The sequence below is a fragment of the Nicotiana tomentosiformis genome, chromosome 2 (genome assembly GCF_000390325.3).
Source record: "Nicotiana tomentosiformis chromosome 2, ASM39032v3, whole genome shotgun sequence".
Lineage (NCBI taxonomy): Eukaryota > Viridiplantae > Streptophyta > Magnoliopsida > Solanales > Solanaceae > Nicotiana > Nicotiana tomentosiformis.
In genome coordinates, this window is record NC_090813.1 from 109,900,763 (window position 1) to 109,922,164 (window position 21,402).

Genomic DNA, 21,402 nt, shown 5'->3' on the forward strand with positions numbered 1-21,402 from the left:
CCGAAAAAAAAAATTAGAATAAAGCCCAGCTAAAAGGAAAAATTAAAAAGATATACTAAGAGATAACAACAATAATTTAAATCGTAAAAAATATCTGAAATCATGGATGGATCGGATATTCGGATGTATTAGTACATAACTACATAACTGGTGTTTGCAACATACGACCATTGCTTTAGTTAATATGTCTGTATTGATATGCACCTTTATTATTATACCCACCACAAACTTACTCTAAATTTTGGATATGTTGGAAGTTTACGTAAAATACAGAGTATTCCATCCAATAACATTTAAAAAGTAGTAGTAGAAAAGAAGATACTCCTTGCATTAGGCTCTAACATCATGAACCATATGTGATAATTAACAAATAAATAATTAAATTAATTAACACCTGAAAAGAGAAGCAAGTTCGAGAGACGACTTGCAAGATAGTGAAACCTAGCTTCACAATTGTCCTCGGAAAACTTAATCAAGTGAAGCAACTGATTTTGTGAAGGGCATGGCAATCAAAACAAACTAAAACCGACATGAACAATAGAAAAAAATAGTAAGAGAAAGCAGTGGATAAACAAAAATCAAAAGAGGGAATTAACATTACGTGAGAAAGGAGAAGCAAGTAGTTGTCTTTCCTTAGTCTTCTATGGAATATATAGACGCCCGTAACCCTTTATCTAGCTAGTTGTGGGACGTGGATAGAAGTATTTTAATCTATATAGGATTGGTATAACTTTTGGAACATTAACGTATTGGCAGGACTTTGGTTAGTATTAGAATTCAATGCAAATTTCTATTCGAAATATGTTCTCAAATTTACAATTATATCCAATAGTTATTTAGCCTTTGAATATATATTTTAGCTATTGAAGGGCATAAAAGTCGATTAATATTTTAGGGGTATTTTTGTCGTTCGACATTTAACGTAAATTATTCGTGCTTTTATAATAATATAGATATAGATGTGTGTGAGATACATGCGTGATACATGTTTGATACATGTGTCACAGAAGAATTTTTTGAACTCGATTTTAACTACGAATTTTGATACCAAATTAGTCTAAATCACTTCCAATCTTCCTCAAATTTTGTATCGTGACTCATCTATATATTTTAAATGAATTTCAACCATACCCATTGAAAAAAGTCCTTTTTTCTTAGATTATTGGAATCTTGTATATATATTTTTTTGTATTTCATCACTATATTTGCTACCTTATCCATGAATTTTCCTTTCCGTCTTGCATCTAATGTTGCTAATCACGCTTAAAAATATGGAAGGAGATCTTTGCGTGTAATTCTTGGAGAGAAATAACCTTATTTATTTGGATTTTTAATTTTTATATGTGTTTGACTAGTTTTGGTAAGTCTATGATTAATGACTAGATGTTGGTAAGTTTGGACTTATTTGGGAAATTTATGTAAGATCCCCTTCGATTATTCTCTTTTGACACCAAAATATGATGTGCCGGTGATGGTAGGCTATAAACCCGTATTTTAGTCGCTTATTGCACTCTAATTTACTGCACTTTACTTATGTTGAACTTTAATTAGTAGTGTTTTATACTTATTGTGTGTTTTATACCGTGTAGGAGTGATCCCGAGTTATTCAGATGTTACGGAGCAAATTTGAGCTATTTGGAGCTTTGAAGTCTGAGTAGAAGTCCAAGGGATTAAATCGGGATCGCGTTCGGGGTCGAGAACCAAGTCCGGATGTCAGAAATTGGAGAAACGAACTACTCTGCGAAAAATACACTGTCGCGTCGCATGGGGCGACGCAGCTATGTAATATATGCCCAGAAAATAATTTTGCAAATGTTTTGGAATTCTCCACTACCGCGTCGCGTGGTGCGACACGACATGCGGCGCGGTAATACAAAATCTTAGAGTATCCTCCCATTTCCTCTAAAAAGGGTATTTTCGTCCGGGATTTATTTGGGGGATAGTTAAATACACGGAAAAAAATACCATTTCTGGACTTTTGACATACCTTAGACCTAAGGAAGCTAAGGAGAAGAGAGAGAAGCAAGAGCACAAGGATTTCATCCTTCCTTCCTCACTCAAGATCCAGGTTTGGATTGTATTTATGTTTTCCTATATTTTTATTTCATTTGTGAAGAACTTCTCCATGTCTATGGAGTGGAACCTTTTGGGGTTTGATGGATTTGGTGTATTGATGGTTGTTTATGGATTATAACTCTAATTTTATGTATTTAAATCGTTTTGGGAAGATTAAATTGTTGCATCTATGTTCACTTGTTCTTATAATCGAGAGAGGCATAACTTGTAATATATTTACACTATTTTGTTGGTTGAGTTCATAGATTCTTCTAAATAATCGAAAGAGGCTAGTTGAATCCTTGATAAACCTAGTTAGGAGGATAATCGAAAGAGGTTCTCCTAAAGACCAATCCATTACGAATTCTTGCATATCTTCACCAAGCTTAAATTGGTTCATATTGTGAGGTTGAGACTTAATCGAGAGAGGAGTTTTTATTAAACAATTGTACTGATAATTAAGTGAATTCGAGAGACTCACTTGAATATTAGAAGTGAATTATCTAGAGTTAGATCCCGAACAATTATCTTGTACCTATCCTATCAACCCATATTTTCTCCTATTGATAACTTTCTTGCTTACCTTTGTTGTGATTGTCATTAGTCAATAACTTTAGATTCTTTGTTATTTGTAGTTAGAATTCATATATATATATATATATATATATATATATATATATATATATATATATATATATATATATATATATATATATATATATATATATATATATATATATATATCTCCATTGTTGATCCTTCTGGATAGCAATCTATGTACAAACTACGATAATATTATTTAAATCCAATCCCTGTGGACACGATATTATACTATATTATCTTTGACTAGCAAGCACAATTTAAGTGTGTGTTTTGCGCTCGTCAGCCGGCTGAAGGGCCAAGTAACTAAAGCAATAAAGGCTATAGGCTCAAAAATTTTAAGGCCTCATTATTTATTCATAGTAGATTCTTTAGTTAATTTTCTGCAAAAATTGTTTAAGATAATAAGTACAAAATCTTCATAAAAATGAAAGAAAACTATTTAGTCATGTGATTGATTGGCTATATTATCAATGCAAAAGAATTATTAGAAGATAGACTTTTAAATAAATATATATATATATGAACGCTTAAGAATTCTTAATAAAATTTAACTTTAGGTCCCAAATTTACTGAGCCGACCTAGATTACCATGCTAAAATGGCTTCATTGTAGCTCTGAGGATAAGAACAAAATGTCGCCGAGGCAGGACGCTGACAATGACCTTTTAATCTATCTTCTCCTTCTTCCACATCAACTGCACTTCGCAGTCGACTGTAGTCCATGTTTCTCCTTAACGTGCTGAAGTTGTTTCTTGAAGGTAGTTCTGTTTTTGGATACGTCCAGTCTTAGTCTCTCAGCATGTAAATCCTTTTTCGTCATCTTTGTCATTTCTAGTTTTCGGGAGAAACACACAGTGGAACAAGCAGGATTTCACGAAGAGATTCAAAAAATAAGAAAAGTAAACACACGAAAAAATCAAGGGGATTCAACAGCTAATATATATACACAAAAACACTTTTAGCCTTATATACATATTGTAATTTTTTGGGAAGTTCGAACCCGCTTCTGCTACTCTCTCCGCCCATGCTAACCGGTTACACTACTTGGACAATAGAAAATATAGCGCGTGAGCTGCTATAACCTTACAATTAACCATAGTTGTGAAAAGTCTATACATAGTCGGTGGTATATGTATGAGTCAAAATTTATCTCTAGAATACTTAAGTTATGATAGCATTAGCGAGACATTCACAGGCCGCCATGTGTCGAAGTGGTTCAAGGAACAATGAAGTCTGTGACCGAAGAGTCAGCAAGGATTAAGGTTGAGGAGTCATAAAAGATCAAGGCCGAGGTCGTACACCCTTGACAGAGTTATAATAGTTAGTTCCAAGATAGGACATTAAAGAGAATATTCTAGTAGATATTCTCTGCACTTATACTATTAGGGTTGCTAGGAACATGTTCCCTATCAATAGAAAGAGACACAATGATAGGGGATATGAGATATTCATTTGTAAAGAACACATTGAGTTTATACGAGAGAATCTGATCTAATCACATATATACAAAAACAACATTTATACCAAGATTCTTGTCTAGCATTTCCACCAGATCCAAGAACGACCCAAGTGTTCAAAGGCTTATCAATCATTCATCATTGTCAGAAGGAATAATCACCGATCTCATCCATTTTCGGGTGATTCACACGTTTTATTTACCTAAATGCCATTTATTGCTATTTATTACTATTTAATGCCATATTCTATTTTTGGATCATTGAATATTACTATCATTGCTCATATTCACTACCATCCGGACATACCATATTAGTTAATTGGTCTCGACACACGTAGCTTTATATTTTGGATATTAGTTTTAATGAAGATTAACTCTTCTTTATACAAATCTAATTGGTTGAGCCAAAATCAGTAATATTTGGTCAAACAATTTGGCGCCGTATGTGGAAATTTCTTAGTTAATGTTTTAGTTTCCTTTAGATCTATAGCTATCGTGAGTCACTAATCTCACAAACCCCAAGATTTCCTCCTTTTTTTGCACATACAAATACCTACGTAACCAAGAAGAAAGAACTAAAGTAACATGTAACCATACCAAAGACCTTCAAAATGCCGCCCTACCTCAAGATATACGATGGAACGACTGATCCCGAAGATCATGTGACTCATTACATCACCGCCGTGAAAGGCAATGACATCACCAAGGAACAAATGTCCACTATTTTGCTGAAGAAGTTTGGCGAAACCCTCACAGGAGGGGCATTAACATGGTATTCATATCTACTAGCCCGCTCCATAGATACTTTCGAGGAAATGGCCGATAAGTTTGTAACAACACATGTCGGAGCCAAGAAGGCTAAAACAAGGGTAAACGATATATTCTCCATCAAGTAGTCCTTGGGAGAAGGACTGAGGGAATTCCTCGCCTGATTCAACAAGGTAATGATGACTCTGCCGAACGTGTCCGAGGGGATGGCGGTCACGGACTTTCAGAACAGATTGACTAGAGATGGTTCGAGAGCAACTAGAAAACTGTTGAGCCAATTGATTAAATATCCTCCAACCACTTGGGAGGAGATCCATTATGCTTACTACGCTGAAGTCTGAGCAGATGAGGACGACCTCAACGGACCAACCCATCGGCTCATCTCAGTAAAAGCCGAGTCCCGGAAAGAATGGAGAGACAACATCAGCAGAGATCACCCGGTCTCACGAACCAATAGGGAACGAGACCAGCCGTATGTCAAAGCCCATGAACCACCTTCCCTCTACTACGAAGAAGGCCCATTAAGACCGGGGACAGGGACTCACCGGAACGAGAGAGGTATGTCCCCTTATTTTCTACTCATAATTTTTGCATATCACCTACAGAAATAGTCTATGCTCTGGAGAAGCTCAGAACTAAGGTAAAGTGATTGCCAAAGATGAAGTTCGATCCGAGCAGTAGAAAATCCGATGCCCTCTTTGAGTTCCACTAGGAACGTGGGCACAAAATAGAAGCTTGCCTCGCCCTCAGGCAAGAAGTTGTAAACATGTTGCGGTAGGGACACCTCAAAGAGCTGCTAAGCGACAATGGGAGAAATAATTTTGCCAGAGGACGTGAACATCAAGTTCCGCCAAAGCCTTCAGCACTAGCTCGTACTATCAACATGATCATCGGCGGCAACGATGACACCTCTATTAACGGTGTTAAATTCACCATCGCTCACAAGCTCAAGCAATCTATCACCCGCGAATGGTATGACGAACTCGAAAAATGTATCATCTTCGACGATTCAGATGCCGGCAGTTTGACTTTCTCTCATAATGATGCCCTTGTCATTACTTTACGCATTTTAGATACTTATGTCAAACATAGCATGATGGACGATGGAAGTGGAGCATGTATTATCCAACTACGAGTCCTCACCCAAATGAGACTCAAGGACAAGATAGTGTCACGCTGCATCACGCTAACTTGTTTTAATAATGCAGTTGAGCGGACATCGGGAGAAATTACACTCCCCATCTTGGTCGGTGGCGTGACACTGGAGATGACATTCCATATCATGGACCAAGCCACCGCGTAAAACACCATAGTCGGATGACAATGGATACATCCCATGAGATCCATCCCCTCCAGCCTATTCAAAGTACTCAAATTACCAACACCTTGGGGATACTCAGCATACGCGGAGAACAACGTACATCCCGGGAGTGCTACCGCATTGCCTTGGACAACACGACAACCCAACAGAAAAAGGACAAGAAAACAGAGGCATAGCAATCAGTAGAGCCGAGGTCGACACAAGAAGAGACCAGGGACGTCATCATGGATCCCGAAATGGTCGAGGCTGCAGACTTGACCATAAAAGACCCCAATAACTGTAGCAAAAAGGCATATATCGGCTGCAAACTATGAGAACCAGGTCAGTCAATTCTTAATAACTAATGCAGATTTGTTTTCCTTTAGCCATGCATACATTCCGAGCAACCCTAGGGAGATCGCCACACACAAATTAAACGTCGACCCATTCTATCCCCCAGTAAGGCAGGTCAGGCGTAAATTCAACCCCGCCATCAACCATCAACGATGCCATCCATGAGAAAGTGGAGAACTATTAAAAAATGGATCCATCAGGGAGTCGAATTACCCCAAATGGATCTCCAACATAGTGATGGTAAAAACGAAAAAATGGGAAATGGCGGATGTGTGTGGATTTCACGGACTTGAACAAAGCATGTCCGAAGGATTCATTCCCGTTACCACATATCGACCAACTTATCAAAGCAATGACAATGCATGGGTTATTGAGTTTCTTGGACGCGTACTCGGGCTATAACCAGATACTTACGGAAGAAGAGGACCAGGAAAAAACCACGTTCATCGCCCACCAAGGAATGTATTGTTATAGGATCATGTCATTTGGGCTGAAGAACGCGAGGCTACATATCAAAGGTTGGCCATGAAGATGTTCAAAGATCAGCTCGGCAAGACCATGTAAGTATATATCGATGACATACTGGTCAAATCCGTAAAAGAAGAGGACCGTATCGGCTATTTGAAGGAAGCTTTCGACACTTAGGCAGTACCGAATGAAACTAAACCCGGAGAAATACACGTTTGGCTTAGCCTTTGGGAAGTTCTTGGGCTTCTTAGTGTCACAACGGGGGATCAAGGTCAACCCAAACCAAATCAAAGCTATCAAAGGGATACCAGAGCTCCTGACTACCAAGAAGCAAGTCCAAAGGTTGACTGGTCGAATCAACGCCTTATCGAGGTTCATCTCGTAGTCGTCCGATATATGTCACAAATTTTTTGGTGTGCTAAAAAAGTACAATGGCCTCTAGTGGACACCCGAGTGCATACAAGATTTGCTAGAACTAAAGGCAAAATCTGTTATCACCACCCCTGCTTTCAAAGACCGAACCCGGGGAACGTCTCCTCGTCTACCTGGCCGTCTCCGAACTAGCAGTAAGTGCAGTCCTGATTCGAGAAAGCAAAGGTATGCAATCTCCCATCTATTACATTATCAAAACACTCGTCGACGCCGAGACAAGGTACTCGCACCTCGAGAAATTGGCGTTGGCACTAGTCATAGCTTTACGAAAGTTTAGACCATATTTCCAGTGCCACCCTATCTCGATCGTTACCACCTTCCCCCCTGAGAGGTATTTTGCATAAACCCGGGCTATCAGGGAGGATGGCCAAGTGGGCCATCGAGCTAAGCGAGCACGATATCACATATCAGCCGTGAACGACAATAAAGTTGCAAGTGCTCACCGACATTATCGCAGACTTCAGCGCAAAGATAATGCCTGAAGTCGAGAAGGATGTTATCTAAGTATCTCTCCAAACACAAGACCACTGGGTCCTATATACCGACGGTGCATCTAATGCTTCCAGATTTGGACTGAGACTCGTGCTCGAGGTCCCTACAGGCGAAGTAATTCTCCAGTCCATTAGATGCCCAGATATGACTAACAATGAGGTCGAGTATGAGGCTGTAATTGCAGGATTGAGGCTAACACTCAAGTACGGGACGAAGAAGTTGAAACTCCGCTGTGATTCCTAACTCTAGGTTAACCAAGTTACAGGGACTTTCCAAATCAAAGAACAAAGATTGCAAAAATATAACACTGAGATCTGTAAGCTGCTTGCCGAGTTCGACGAATGCCAGCTCGAACAGATCTTGCGGGCGCAGAATGCTGAAGCAGACGGCCTCGCCAAATTGGTCGTAGCTACCAAAAGCATCATGATCGGAGATAAAGGTATGGTCCACCTCCTCAACTCATCACTAGACCAAATCGAGGTAAGATGTAACACCCCAAAAAATTTCAAGTACTTAAGTATAAAGACTGGTAAAATTTACAAAGAAAATAATGTTTCATGGTGCCGGACTAGGCTTACGTGTTTGAGGATTATAGCGGCTCAGACCTTTTGGGTTGAACAATGCACCGAAAAGTAAAGGAAAATTTTTTGGCGGAAAAGTTCATTTCTGCGGTCCATTATGCGACCGCAGAATCACTCTGCGGATCTCATAATGGCCGTAGAGTGAGGCAGTTAATTGGGTCAGTTGGAAGCAATTATGCGGTCGATTATGCGACCGCATAACTGTTATGCGGTGCACTATGCGTCCGCAGAACGGTTATGCGGACCGCACAGTGACCGCAGACTCAGGCAGATTTTTGGTCATTTTGGACACCAATTATGCGACCGATATTCGGTCCGCATAAACATTATGCGGTCGCATATGCGACCGCAGAACCGTTCCGGAGCTCCATTTTGAGTTTTTAAAACCCGACCCTATTTCGTTAAATACACTCTTTGGGTCATTTTTGAGCTATTATCTGACATTTTAGAGTGAGAGAAGGTGCCTTAGAGTGAGAAGGTGTTCTCCAATATTTGTACTTCAATTCTTGCCCAAGTTTTGGAAGATTAAGAAGGGAAACTCACTATGTCTTCATCCTAGAGGTAAGATTCTACACCCTAACCCTCAATTTCAAATTTTGTGTAGAAATGGATAATAAGCAAGATAATTTCTAGGCAAGAGGATTGGTTATTTTACATGCATGTATTATCAAAGGATGTAGGAAGATTCTTGAGCTAAAAATGATAAAGATTGGGTTGTGGGATGATGGAATCCTCCATAAAAGGGCCTTGAAACCTTAATGCACACCTAGTGTTTAATAAAATGCTCAAATGAACTAGAACCATAATCATCTTCCTAATTGTGGTTCAATTTGTTATATTTCTAAAATAGATTGAAGTTGCTAAGAATTCCGGAACGTTTTAGAGTTTAAGGAAGCTCAATTGAGGTATGTTGGCTAAATTCTTCTTTAAGAATAGGAATTCTCATTATCCTTGTAAGTTCCGAGATGTTGATTATAAATCGAGTATTCTGATAAGTTTTGCGATGAAGATATATGTTCAATTCGTATTTCAAATGCTCTTATCATATTATATTATAAATTGAGGATGTGTCCCAAACTATGGATTACGTATCCACATGTTATAATTTCTAGTCGTGATTTATGTGAAAGTTATTATGCTAAGTTGTATAGAGATTGTGATTGTGAAACACCTCCACCCGCATACATTGGGGTGAGGCGGCATGACCACTTTGTGTGGGGATTATGGTATAGAGATTGTGATTGTGATACACCTCCACCCACATATATATTGGGGTGAGGCGGCATGACCGCTTTGTGTATGGATTATGATATTGTGGGACTGTACCTCCACCCACTTACATTGGGGTGAGGCGGTAGGACCGCTTTGTGTATGGTTTTGGTATTGTTGTGGCACCACCACCCGCATACATTGGGGTGAGGCGGCATAGCCGCTTTGTGTTGGTATTGGTATCATTGATGCATTTCCACCCGCATACATTGGGGTGAGGCGGCATAGCCGCTTTATGTAGGTTCTTGGTACTGTGGTTATACATCTACCCATATACATTGAGGTGAGGCGGCAGGGCCACTTGATTAGAGTTGCGGTATTATACGTACACCTCCACCTGCATACATCGGGTGAGGCGGCGGGGCCGCTTTGTGTGAAGATGGTTATAGAGGATCTCATCTTAAATCCTATCAATGTTGTTGATAGCTTTTAATAAGCTTGCTATGGTTGAGACAATTATCTATATTATTCTATTGTCGCACTGGTTCATCATAATTATCTTGTATTTATAAATTCTTAAATTGGTGTTTAGTTTTCATACTAGTACTATTCGACGGTACTAACGTCCCTTTTGTCGGGGGCGCTGCATCTTTAAATGGATGCAGGTGGTTCCACAGCAGGAGACATTGATTAGTGATAGCAGTACACCTTCTTCCCAGCTGACTTGGTGAGCCCCACTTCATCCCGAGGTCATGTATCTTTTGTTCTTTATGTATTATGGTTGAGGTATAGCCGGGGCCTCATTGCCGGCATTGTCATTGTACTCTTCTTTATCTATAGAGGCTCCGTAGACATAGTGTGGGTTGTGTATTGGTACTAGGAAAGACAAACTATGCTATGTAGTGGTTGTATTACTTGTCAATTTGAGACTTTAAAAATGGTAAAACTTATGGTAAGAAATTGGTAATTGCAGACATGACCACTTTATTGTTTAATTAGGGAAAACATATATTCTTCTTATTCATGGATGAGTTTGGATAGAAGGAATCTAACTGGCTTGCTCGGTCGGGTTCACTCGGTTGAGCGCCGGTCATGCTCCTTGGTTTTGGGGCATGACATAAGATCTATAAGCTTAACTTGGGATTGGCGCAATCATATTATCGCTTACTTGCAGGACGACACACTCCCAAATGACAAAAAAGAAGCCAAGAAACTAAGAATGCAAGCAGCCAGATACAGTCTCCTCCACAACGACCTGTACAAAAGGACTTACGGTGGCCCTCTGGCGAAATTCTTAGCCCCAAACAAGACCCAGCGCGTCCTTGAAGAAGTCCATGAAGGTCATTGCAGTGCTCACTCCGGTAATCGAGCACTCGTCAGATGCCTCATACGAGCAGGATACTATTGGCCCACCATGAAAAAGGATGCCTCAAAATTTGTGAAGAGATGCGAACAATGCCAGAAGTACGCCCCAATGATCAACAAAGCATGCGAACACCTCCACTCATTCACCTCTCCATGGCCGTTCATCAAATGGGGAATGGATATCGTAGGCCCTGTCCTAGTAGGGCGAGGTAATGTACGATTCCTTTTGGTTTTAACCGACTATTTCTCCAAATGGGTAGAAGCAGGAGAGCACCTAAATATGCAAACAAGAGGTAATTACCTTCATACAGAGAAACATCATCTACCAATTCGGCCTACCCAAAGAGATTAGCTGCGACAACGGACCCAATTCGCGGGAAAGAAAATCGCTGAATTCTTCAAGAAATGGCATATTAAGAGAATACTCTCAACCCTGTATCACCCGACAGGTAATGGGCTTCTACTCAGACTTCAAAGCTCTAACTTTTTTTCGATTTATCTCCAAATTACCTCTATAGCTCGGGATTATTTCCTGCAAGGCATAAAACACGTAATAAGTATAATTTACTATCATTTGAGCTCAAACAATCGTAAAATGCGTAATTAGAGTGTAATACTACGCCTAAAATACGAGTTTCTATCCTACCATCAATACCCCACACTTACACCATTGCTCGTCCTTGAGCAATCAAACTACACTTCACATAGGGACGACCTTTTAATCAAACAACTTCCCTAACACATCATGCCAAAATATTTAAAATAGACTAAGCACCATATCATAATATCCTAGCCCCAAGACTCGACTCAAAAGCACCACACAACCTGCTCACTTACTCTAAACAGAGGTTAAAGACTTTACCTTACCTTCACAAGTCATGTGCCCTCACACAAAAAATAGATAGTAGTTCCACACACAATAAATTTCAAGAACAAATAGGAACTCAAGGTAGAAAGAATTCACTTACTCTCATAAATAAAATTCATATGCCACCGAGAATGTACCATAGGCTTGCCCTTAGTGTAATACTCTACTAATTGAGCTCATCCAGTCAAGGATCAAGTAGGACTTAATTTTGGTTGTAATGTAGGCTGCGGGACGGGTAGGATACATATGGATATGGTGGCTACACCTCCCTGAGCACTTTAATACTTACAATTTCTCAATTTAAACCCCACACTTGTGTTGAACCAAACCCCAACCTTCACATCATATTAACACCAAGCTCCCAATTTCTTTAAGCACAAACAAAGAAAGATTTACCACTAGTAAAGAATAATTTTCGTTATAATATATACAAACACCAACATTTTTTTTCTTTCTCTTTGTTTTCTTAATTCTCTACATGTGGCTCTCACAATAATTTCAAATAGTGCACCTTTCTCCTTTTCTATAGTTCCACTCAAAAACCTAACCATACCTCCACTTAGCTTTTAACAAGCTCATAAATATATCAAGTGCTCATGAGTGGTAAAAGGTTCAAACAAATAGTCAATTCAAGTAAAGGGGTCAGGCTTGCAGTGTGTTTGCCAAAGAAAATAGGATTACAGGCTCAAAAGGGCTAACTAGGATATGCAACACTTAGGCGGGTCACATACGTATAATTGGCTCAACAAAGAATTGCTTATATTACTTCCTAGACTGAGCAAGACTTCTATTTCGCTTTGCAAACATACAGGGCAAGTTCTAGACATCACTGACATGCACATAATATCAATAAAAACGTCACTCACACATTGGCACATAACTCACTTAGGAACGGATCTGTCCCGACTCTCTAGTCAAAGTAGTTAAGCAAAGTCACAAATAAATAATTTACGGTACTTATTTAAGAGTCAAGAACTGAGCCTAGGTGTCACAACTAAGGCACTCACCACTCTCAAGGCATATGCAGTCAAGGAAAATTGCTTCAAAATTAGCACTATGACTCAAGATTCTTTATTCCTATAAAACAAAAACTAACTACACTCGGTTCAAGTAAGACTCTTGGAAAAGAACCGTGACATAAAGAAAAACTAAGGGGGAATTGTTACACTACCTAAGAAAGTAAAATAAAATACAATAAAATAAATAAAAGACATATTTTTGGATTTTCAAGATTTGTTTTGTATTTTTCACATTCGACTTCAAATCCCTCAAGAAGCCAGTCGACGAAATCCATTGTCGGAAAGAGTTGAAACTAAACAATTATGATTACTAACTATTATAGGCTGATAGAATTCAAAAATATGATTACAAACCATATTTTGTAAGAAAGCCAGAAACAAATCAAACAAAACCAACTGGAAAATAGAAAACAAGTACAAATACAACCAAATTGGAGCACCCCACCCCACACTTCAGAAATTGCATTTCCCCCAATGCAAAACAGTAAAAACAAGAGTGAAAATGTAACTCCTTGAGGCCCTTGGCCTACTCCTCATCAACACCCTCAAAGGTGCGTAGGTACTCCTCATCATCGGAGGGAACAAAGTTTACATCCTCATTTGGTGGCATCTGTGCTCCATCTGCCAAGCCCAACCACTGCTGAGTGACCACGGAGAGGGGTGGTCCTCCTGTAGCTCTCCCAAGTCAGTCTCCCCCCAAGCCGCGCGAAGGCGCATATCAGCAAATAGCAACTGTAGTGTCTCCTCGACACGAAGTAATCTCTGATCCACAGGAACAACAACAAAAAGGGGGGGTCTGTCACAGCTGTGACATCAAAGGCCTTAAGAGGCCGCATCACCGAAATCATCCGGGCATGATGGAACTCCTCCTCTATATGGTGCGTCCTTAGAAGCCGCGTGGTCATGCTCGGGAAATACATGCGTCAGGCCCCAAGTGGTCGTACTCGAGCCATATGCTCAAGCATAATCTTACCCAGATCAAACTTCATCCGAGTCAAGATAGCATAAATGAGACACACCTTCAACCGGGAGACATCAATGTTGTTCTAGGTAGGCATGATCTTTGCATTAATCAACCGGAGAACGACCCTGGCGGGATGCTGGAAATTTCACTTCTTCATGTCTTTGTGGAACTCATTAGCATCCCGCATCCACGTGGCATAAGAACCAGCACCACACAGCTGGCGCCTAATATCAGGATAGGGGTCCAATGCAGTAACCTCTAGAACAACATATGAGAGTGCTTCGTGAACCCCATGATTTGATTTATTACTCGTAAGGAGAAGGGAATCATCTTGCCTCTCACCTCCACTTCATACCCCGCATATAAACTGGCCTCAGGTTTCCAGTTAGCATATAACTCCTTGACCATGTTCACGTTCACCGACTCATCGGGACGGAACAAAGTTTCAAAACACAAGTATCTGATGTTGTTGTAAATCCCTGAGTACTTCTTGGCTAGCTTGTCATCATCAATACTAATTTATGTATCAAGGCTCACCGCTAGAACAAAGGTCCGGTACCACATCCTAGCATGAGCTGGTATAACCCGAATGCCATACTTGGAGCCCGGTACTACATCCGCATCAGGATCAATATTCTCATCTTCCTTCTCCACTGGGGCGGTGGGAGGTGCCCGCCTACCTCCTCAATGGCTGTAGAGTCAACCTCAAAAGAACCTGTGTTAGAATGTTTGCTAGGACGACGAGACATTATACCTAAACAAAACGGACATAATTAGCCCCAACACTTAAAACAAAAAAACAAGACCACACAGGGTAACCACCCCACACTTATGTTATTGGCATGTTCACAAGTACAATGTATGTCGGGGACTCAAACTACTCCTTTGAAAGCACCCACTAGTAATCAACAACTCACCTAACCACCAACATAATATTACAACATAAACACGAACTACACTAGTATAAAATACAAAATTAAGAAGCTAAAATGGTTACTACGAAAAGAAGAATAAGAATTTATTCTAATTTACCACTAACAAAATAAAGAAGTTACAATACAACAGGACACAAGTACTTAGCATGAATCGAACACCCCAATTAGCACCTAGCAACACATGAGTATGGGATGGTCAATCGATTAGCACTCGGGACTAACACATTAAAGTTTCACAACATAAGAACATGACCTCCCACCCCACACTTATCATAAGCATCGCATTATCTCCTAACAAATTTTCTCTAATTAAGCACAACTTCACCTTCTATGTCATTGGGGCATTTTATCAAACACATTATATTCATCAAGTTCAACTCATAATTTCAACTTCAATGGGTCTAGACCACTACACAACAACACCAATCAACCTCCCAACAATAACCACAATGTAACAATAACACAAAGTGCTCCAATTTTTCACAAATCACCCTCCAATTTTCGGCCATATTGGCACCCCCACCAAACTCCATCACAAAATAATTTCAACACCATCAAAACACACCAAAAATCACCCACAATCATAAGTACAATGAAAACCCCACTAGTTTATGCATATTTTCAAACAAAATAGAAGAAAAATATCTAAAAGATTAGCAAACATAACTACCTAGGGTTAGGGGAATTAAATTAACGTTAACTAAAACAATAAAAAAAAACTAAGAGAAAAAATAAAATAAAATAGAATACTTACCTTGATGATGAATGAAGATGAGAGGATGAAGGATTTGAGGAAGAATAGGGATATGGACTGAGAGAGAGAATAGTTGGAGATGAGTTAAAGTGAAAGAATGGGGAAAAGAGGAGTCAGGTGTTAGAGCATTAAAACGTGTATCCCTTATATTTTATTTTCAAAAACCTTTTTTATAAATAAACTGGCCGACAAAAATTGTACAGCCGCATCACGGGGTGCGACGCCCCATGCGGCGCGGCAGTGAGAAGCTCAGAGACCCATGCTCTGATAGATTTGCCCGTTTGGCCTAGCGCGGTGCCCCATGCGGCGCTAGGCCACTTTTCATAAAGTTCCATTTTTTTTCACTTATTAGCCTACGGGTCGCACCCAACTCTATTATTTACTTATTTTGTGTCCGATTCATGCTCATACATGTTCAAATAATTATCAAAACTATTAAACTCTAAAAATCCTACACTACAATTATCCAACTATTCTACAAAAGCGTGAAAAAGTGTTAGAAGTAGTTCTGAGTTATAGTCGTCAGCTTGACTCCGTCACTTAGGCTTATTTTATCACGATGCTAGAGGATTGCTTGTCAAATTCTCCAACAAGGTATGGTTTCAACCTGTACCTATTCACTTTAAAACTCTCATTCCCTTCCTCATCCTGTATTTCAATGGCGCCATACAGGGAGACATGCTTCTCACGTCATATGGACCTGTCCAACTTGACTTAAATTTTTCGGGGAACAACCTAAGTCTACTATTGTATAGTAAGACTTTGTCCCCTTCATGAAACTCTTTTGGCTTAATTAGATGAGCATGTCACCTCTTTGCCTTCTCCTTAAAAATTCGCGCATTTTCATACGTGTCCAGTCTAAATTCCTCCAATTTGTTCATCTGCGCCAACCTGTATTCACCTGCAAAACTAAGATCAAGATTTAGCATCTTAATTGCTTAATAAGCTTTATGTGCTATCTCAACACGTAGGTGACACAATTTTTCATACACTAGTTTGAATGGTGAAGTCCCTACGATTGTTTTGAACGTGGTTCTGTATGCCCATAGAGCTTCATCTAAATTTACAGACCAATCCTTACGAGAAGCACTAACCGTCTTTTCAAGAATTCATTTAAGTTCACGATTAAACTTGTGTGTGACCCCATACTTAGATAACAATGCAACAAACTGCTTGTTCACAAAATGCGACCCATTGTCACTGATAATCACTCGAGGTGTCCCAAAGCGGGTAAAGATGTTCTTCCGTAAGAACTTACATACCACCGAGCATCATTGGCACTAGAAGGGATTGCTTCGACCAATTTAGAGACGTAGTCAACGACTACTAGAATATACTCATAAGAATGAGACGATAGGAATGTGCCCAAGAAGTCAATGCGCCAAACGTCAAAAATTTCACATACTAGAATGGAGTTTAGTGGCATCTCATCCCTCTTTCTAATGTTATCTCCCCTTTGACACTTGTCACATGCAGCTACATACGCCCATGCGTCTTTGTATAAAGAAGGCCAATAGAAACCGACTTAAATGACCTTTGATGCAGTGCAATTTCCACCATAATGTCCTCTAGCTGCTCCATCATGGCAATGAGACAGAATGCTTTTCATCTCTCCTTCAAGCACACACCTTCGAATCACACCATATGCGCACAGTTTAAACAAGAAAGGGTCATTCCAAAATAACTTTTTACCTCACCTTGAAGCTTTCTTCTTTGATCACGAGAGAGGTCACGAGGCAACCATCCACTAGCCAAGTTGGCTACATTAGCATACCAAGATGGCCTTTCAGAGACCGCAACAATGGAGAAAATCTGGTCATCAGGAAACTCTTTCCTTATTTTAACTGTTTCAACCGGAGGTCTCTCAAGTCGAGATAGATGATCTGCGACTTGATTTTCTGTGCCTTTCCTATCCTTGATCTCCAAGTCAAACTCTTGGAGCAACAATACCCACTGCATCAGACGCGACTTGGACTCCTTCTTACTCAACATGCATTTCAAGGCTGAGTGATTAGTGTGTACAATCACTTTACTCCCCACCGGATATGATCTAAACTTTTCAAAAGCAAAAACCACAACAAATAACTCTTTCTCAGTAGTGGCATAGTTGACTTAAGCAACATTCAATGTCTTGCTTGCATAGTAGATGGGCCTAAACATCTTGTCTTTTCTTTGCCCCATAACTGCTCCCACAGCTACATCACTAGCATCACACATTATCTCAAATGGCTGGCTCCAATCAGGTGCCACCATAATAGGAACACTCACAAGCTTTTCCTTTATCAATTCGAATGCTCTTAAGCACTCCACAGTTAAAATAAACTTGACATCTTTCGCTAGCAATGAAATTAACGGCTTGGTAATTCTAGAATTTTTTTTGATGAACCTCCTATAGAGCATGTCTCAAGAAACTCCTTATGCTTTTTACGGAAGTTGATGGAGGGAGCCTAGCAATTACATCAGCCTTAGATCTATCAACTTCAATGCCATGTGCATTCAATTTGTAGCCCAGGACAATTTCCTCTTTCACCATGAAATGGCACTTCTCCCAATTAAGAACCAAGTGAGTGGCTTAACAACGTTTAAGCACAAGATCCAAACTCTTCAAGCAATTCTCAAAGTCATCACCAAAGAGGGTGAAATCATCCATGAATACCTCTAAACACTTCCCGTTTAGATCGGAGAATATAGACATCATGCACCTCTAAAAAGTGGCAGGTGCATTACACAACCCAAATGACATCCTCTTATAAGCAAAAATACCTGGCGGACAAGTAAATATGGTCTTCTGAACATCTTCTAGGGCAATGGGTATCTGATTGTAGCTTGAGTACCCATCCAAGAAGTAGTAGCATCCATGTCCAGCCACTTTCTCGAGCATTTGATCAATAAAGGAAAGTGGGAAGTGGTCTTTCCTTGTTGCATCATTCAACCTTCTATAATCAATACATATTCTCTACCCAGTGACTATTCTTGTGGAATCAGTTCATTATTTTCATTCTTTACCACTGTCATGCCCCCAGTCTTAGGTACAACTTGCACTGGACTAATCCACTGGCTATCAGAGATGGGGAAAATAACTCCCGCATCTAGTAATTTGATGATCTCTTTGTGCACTACCTCCTCCAATATTTTGTTCAACTTGCGTTGGGGTTGCACCACTGGCTTGCTATTTTCTTTCAACTGAATTTTGTGCATGCAAATGGCTGGACTGATTCCTTGAATATCAGCTATACTCCAACCAATGGCCTTCTTGTGCTTTTTCAGCAGCTCCACCAGTTTTTGCTCCTCTTTACCTGTCAAGTCAGCTGAAATAATCACAGGAAAAATGTTAGTTTCAAGAAAAGCACATTTCAAGTGAGTGGGGAGGACGTTCAATTCCACATTAGGCTTAGAAGCATCCTCTTTTAGTTCCTCCTCATCAATCACTTGATCCTCAGTATCAAGATCTTCAGCCTCTTTCGTCATTTTAGGATGTTCATCCTCCACTGTGCTACACTGAGTAATACACCTCTTTAGAGTATCCCCCAACACATTGTCAAAATTGTATTTTCCAGCCAATTCCCCAACAACATCTAGCTTGAAACACGAGTAGGCGGACGCCTCATCACTGGAGTATTTCATCATCCTCTTCATCTGGAACACCACTTTTTCATTGCCCACTCTGAGCATAAGCTGCTCCTCATAGATATCAAGGATAACTCTACCTGTAAATAAAAATGGTCTCCCTAAAATTAGATGCACCTCCTTGTACTCCTCCATATCCACCACAATAAAGTCTACGAGGAACACAAACTTGTCCACCCGTACTAAAATATCCTCAATGATTCCCTCAGGCAAAATGGTGGTCTGGTCATCCAGTTGTAGGGACATTGGTATTGATTTAATCACTCCAAGCTCACATTTCAGTTTCCTGAATACAGACAGAGACATTATATTAATAGATGCACCTGAATCACAGAGGGCCTTGTCGAATTTCTCACTCCCTAACGAGCATGGTATGGTGAAGCTTGTTGGTCCCCACACTTTTGGGGTATTTTGTTTTGCAATATGGCACTGCAGTGGGCATTCAGCTTGACCACTGTTGTCTCCTCCAATTTTCTCTTACTAGACAAGATTTCCTTCAAGAACTTTGTATAAGCAGGCATCTGAGTGAGTATCTCTGTGAAGGGAATGCTCGCATAAAGTTGTTTGGGCATCTCCAAGAACCGGCCAAAATATTTTTCAAGTTTTTTTCGCTTCATATTTTGAGGGAATGGTAGAGCTGGCATATGTCTACTTTCTTCAATCTTCTTTTGTACCCCGCCACTATGGCCTTTCTTCTCTTCACTTTGTTTCTCTTCCAGTGTCCTAGTCTGCTTGTTCACCACCTCGGGTCTAGCCTTCATCACTGGGTCAACCAATATTTTGCCACTTCTCAGAGATACATCTTTGATTGTTTCCTTTGGGTTCTTTTCAGTGCTAGAGGGTAGAGTCCAAGAGCCCTCTCAGATAACAAATTTGCAATTTATCCCATTTGCCTTTCTAAATTCCGGATAGCCGTGCCCTGAGTCTCAAATATTTCATCTATTTTGTTGATGCATGCCTTCATGAGATCTTCCTACTAGACTGATTTGGCTATTATGGCTGGTATTATTGCCTCTTCTGGTTCTGAAATCCTGGTGGTCCTTTACCCTGGGGTTTGGGATTATTTTCCTGCCATGAGTTCAAACTCCTATTAGGTGAACTCCACGAAAAACCTGGATGTCTTTGCCCCATAGAATTATAGTTGTTCCCACCTTGGTAGTTTCCTCTATTAAAGTTCCCCACAACGTTGACTTCCTCAGCTGGTGTTTGACATTCATATTTAGGGTGTCCCATTCCACAAAAGTCACATTCTGCTTACGGCTCACTTTGTACCTTGGCCAATGTCAGCTTTCTTATTTCATTGGCCATGGTGTCTAGCTGGGCTTGCATGGATGTGTTAGAGTCCACCTGGTGAACCCCAACTAATTTTATTCTGTCATTACTCTCAGCAAGCCACTTGTTATCATCCTCAGATAATTCATCTAGGATTAAGACAACATGTTCCAGAGTTTTCTTCATTAGTGGACCTCCACATGCAGTATTCAGAGTTCGTCGCGAGGAAGGTGTCAGTCCATCCCAAAAATCCTGGAGTTTCATCCACAAATCAATTCCATTGTGCTGACACTTTCTGACTATCTCCTTGAATCTTTCCCAAGCTTCAAAAACCATTTCTGTCTCCTTCTGGAAGAAATTATGGATTTCCCTTATGAATTTCTCTATTTTTGCTGCTGAGAAGTACTTATCAAAAAATGCTTTGATCATCTCTTCCCATGTCCTGATCGACCCTGTGGGTAAGCTACAAAGCAGTGCTTCACACTATCTTTCAATGAAAAGGGGAATGCCCTCAAGTATACCGCATCTTTTGATACTCCATTGTATTGGAAGGTGTTCATGATTTCTTCAAAGTCCATCAAGTGAGTGTTTGGATCTTCATTCACCTTTCCTCTGAAGATGCAGTTGTTTTGGATGGTTTGAAGCAAGTCTTGCTTCAACTCAAAGTTGTTTGCCGCTATGGGTAGAGGTCTGGCACTTGACAGTCCTTGATTGTAGACTAGTCTGGCATAGTCACCCAATGATCTTCCAGGTTTGGGTGCTGCATTCTCGAACTGGTCTTCAACCAAGGGTCGATTTAGATTGAATCTTCAACCCCCATTATCTTCGACAGTCTCCTCAGCAATTCTCCGGGCTACTTCAGCTGCTATCCGTGTAGCTTT

General features: G+C 40.1%; 1 non-coding gene across 1 annotated transcript; it reads left to right on the forward strand.

The window, feature by feature from the left end:
• The first annotated feature begins 20,795 nt into the window (after nt 1–20,795).
• On the forward strand, nt 20,796–20,902 carry LOC117279829 (small nucleolar RNA R71). Its single transcript, XR_004510244.1, has one exon. It is a non-coding gene; the product is annotated as a small nucleolar RNA R71 (small nucleolar RNA).
• Nucleotides 20,903–21,402: the final 500 nt, after the last annotated feature.